This window comes from Eimeria acervulina, genomic scaffold (assembly GCF_000499425.1).
Source record: "Eimeria acervulina Houghton genomic scaffold, Eah_scaff1129, whole genome shotgun sequence".
Classification (NCBI taxonomy): domain Eukaryota; phylum Apicomplexa; class Conoidasida; order Eucoccidiorida; family Eimeriidae; genus Eimeria; species Eimeria acervulina.
Genome location: NW_013550370.1, coordinates 6168 through 10106, shown reverse-complemented (window position 1 = coordinate 10106; position 3939 = coordinate 6168).

Sequence of the window (3939 nt, the reverse complement as noted above, 5' to 3'; positions counted from 1 at the left end):
TTTATTTATTTATTTATATTTATGTTCATACCTATTTGGCTGTTAATAATTTTATTTATTTATTTATTTATTTGTCTATCAATATATTTATTTATTTTTGATTAATAAATTTATTTATTTATTTATTTATTTATTTATTTATTTATTTATTTATTTGCTGCAGCCCTCTTGATTTGCTGTCTGCTGAGCGCGACAACAGATTTGTTTTCCGTTGGCTGTTGTCGTGGAGAGCAAAAATAATAAAAAATAATAAAAATAAAAATAAAATTAAAACGATCGACGCTAAAAACGTGCAAACAAACAAATCGCAAAAGCACGCAGCGCCTGAAGAAGAATCAGAACAACCCAAGGTATGCAGCAGCAGCTAACAGCTGCAGCAGCAGCAGCTAACAGCTGCAGCAGCAGCTAACAGCTGCAGCAGCAGCAGCTAACACCTGCATCAGTAGCTAACAGCTGCAGCAGTAGCTAACAGCTGCAGCAGCAGCCGGCAGCACCACCACAAGCAGCAGCAGCAGCACCACCACAAGCAGCAGCAGCACCACCGCCACAAGCAGCAGCAGCAGCAGCAAGACAATCAGCAGCATCAGGAGCAGCATTAGAAGCACTTATTAATTGATGTTGTTTTGTTTGTTAATAATACAGGTGCTGCTGATAGGGGGGCCCCCGGGCATAGGGAAGACGACTCTAGTGACTGTTGCAGCAAAACAATTAGGGTTTGAGTTAGTTAGTATTAACAGCTCCGACGTTAATTCTGTCTCCTCTTTGCTTCCTATCATCACCGGCGTTGTCTCATGCGGGGACTGCCACTTCAGACCCCACAGCAGCAGCAGCAGCAGCAGCAGCAGCAGTAGCAGCAGCAGCAGCAGCGGGAGCGGGAAGAAACCTGTGTTGCTGCTTCTTGATGAGGTAGACGGATTAGCACATCAGGCAGCAGCAACAACAGCAGGAGATGCAGCAGCAGCAGCAGCAGCAGCAGGAGCAGGAGAAGCAGCAGCAGCAGATAAAGAGACATGCAGGAAGGAGACTCTTATTCAGGCTCTTGTTCGCTTGCTGCAAAAAAAAGAGAACGGCAAATTTGTTGTTAAAAGGTCCACGCAAATATTTTATTAATAATTTAATATTTAGAGATTATATATATTTATATATTTTTATTTATATTTATATTTATATTTATATTGTTTTATATATATACTTATATATATATATATATATATCTACTTATATTATAAAATACATATTTCTATATGTATATATATATATATATATATGTTTGTGTATACATATATATATATACCTGTACGTTTATATATATATATACTTATGTATATATATATATATATTAGTAAATAAGAATAGAAATAAATAAATTAATTAAGTAATGTATAAATGTATTTATAAGTACATCAATAAATAAACAGTGAAGCAAACAAATATATAACCTATTGAGGGTTCTTAATCCCAGGGGTTTAGGGTTAAGGGCCTACCGTTTATGATTTAGGGTTTAGGGTTTAGGGTTTAGGGTTTAGGGTTTATGATATAACGTTTTGGGTGTATCTCCTATTGTTTATATTTAAGGTTTAATAGTTTATGATTCATCTTGTATAATTCTTGAATTAGGGTTTAGGGTTTAGGGTTTAGGGTTTGTGTGTTTCAGGCCGATAATATGTATAAGCAACGATATGTTTGCACGTGTGTTGCGGCCTTTGAGACCTTTCTGTATATTTTTATCTCTACAACCTCCCTCAATAAATAAATTAACTGACAGATTAAAACAAATACTAAACCATCAACGAATGCATGCAGAGAGAGGTGTATTTAACTGTCTCCTTACCGCAGCAAAAGCAGATATGAGGGTCTCGATTAATAATTTACAGTTAATTGCGAGGTATGCGTCCGCTCTTTATTTATTTATTTATTTATTTATTTATTTATTTCTATATTTGTTTATTTATTTGTTTATTTATTTATTTATTTAGTTGTTATTTACTCGTTTTTATTTCTTTTGTCTTGACTTTCTTTTTATGTGTTTGTCTTTGACTTATTTATTTATATTATTTATTTATTTATTTATTTGTTTGTTTATCTGTTTATTTATTTATTTTTCTGTTAATATATCTTTATTTGTATCTTTTATTTATTTCTTTTATTTATATTATTTATTTATATTATTTATTTATTTATTTTTATTTCTTTGTGTCTCTTCTCTGTCTCTTTTTATTTATTTATTATAAATAAATATAATTTATTTATTTATTTGTTCTTCTCTTTTATTTTTGTTTATTAATTAATATTTGTTTATTAATTAATATTTTAGTTTATTAATTAATATTTTAGTTTATTTGTTTTTATTTATTTATATTTGTTTATTAATTTATTTGCTGTTTATTTTTATTTATTTCTTTTATCTGTCTCCTTTCGGTCTTTTGTTTGTTTGATGTTTATTTTATTGTTTTTGTTCTTTTCTTCTTTTTTCTTTGCTTTGCTTGCTTCTCTTCCTGTTGTCTCTGCTGCTGCTGCTGCTGCTGCTGTTGCTGCTGCTGTTGCTGCTGCTGTTGCTGCTATTGAAGTTGTATTTTTGTAGGTTTTGTTTGCCTACTGAATAGCACTAAAGAAATAAATACTTTATTTTTATTTTATTTTTATTTATTTGTTTTATTAGGAGCGTCGCTGCTGAAGGCCGCTCTGTAATTTGTTTACAAGACATTGAAACAGCAGATACAAAGAAAGATGTTCAGCTGTCTCCTCAGCTCTTTATTGACTTTCTTTTGTCTCCTCCGTATGCAAACCCTAAACCCTAATCTACTCTATTTAAACTATTATAAACCCTAAACCCTTAATATATAAACCCTAAACTCTCAATATATTAACCCCAAACCCTTAATATATAAACCCTAAACCCTTAATGTATAAACCCTAACCCCTCATAAACCCTAAACCCTTATAAACCCTTACCCTTCATAAACCCTAAACCATCATAAACCCTAACCGCTCATAAACCCTAAACCCTTATAAACCCTAAACCCTTATAAACCCTAAACCCTCATAAACCCTCCCTAAACCCTTATAAACCCTAATAAACCCTCATAAACCCTAAACCCTCATAAACCCTAAACCCTTATAAACCCCGACAATGTGTGTGTGTGTGTATATTTATTTGTTATCGGAGGTTTTGTTTTGTGTTTGTTTGTTTAATTAATTAGAGAGAAGCCTGATGACAGCCGTTCTTTTACTTCTTTTTTCTTTGCTCATTCTTCTCTGCTGGATGCTGCTCTCACAGCAGCTTTGATTGCTGAAGGCGCTGCGCATGTAAGGAGACAGCTATATTGTCTATCTATTTATTTATTTATTTATTTATTTATTTATTTATTTATTTATTTATTTATTTATTTATTTATTTGTTTGTTTGTTTGCTTTGAAGTAATAAATTATTTAATTCATTAGTTTAAAGGAGACAGAAAGAGACAGAGTATATAAATATATTTATAAAATAAATATAAATATATATAAAAAGGAGACAGAGAGGAGACAGCAGAGACAGCAGAGACAGTAGAGACAGCAGCAACAGGCTGATGCTGCTTTCTTTTGTTTTTCTTAACTTTTTATTTTTATTATTTATCTGTTTATTATTTTTGTTTTATTTCGTCGTCTCCTTTTTTTTTTTGATGTCTCTGCTGCATCTGCATGCAACTCATTTTCTTTTGGCTGCTGCTGTCTCCGTGCTGCTGCTGCTGTTTGTTTGCTGCTGTCTCCTACCTTCTTGCTGCTGTCTCCTTGCTGCTGCTGCTGCTGTGTGCTTGCTGCTGCTGTCTGTCTCCTTTTTATTATTTCTCAGTTTATCTCAGGAGACACCCGCATGCACAAAATCACCCACTTATCGCGTATGCTGCTGCTGCTGCTGCTGCTGCTGCTGCTGCTGCTGCTGCTGCTGCTGCTGCTGCT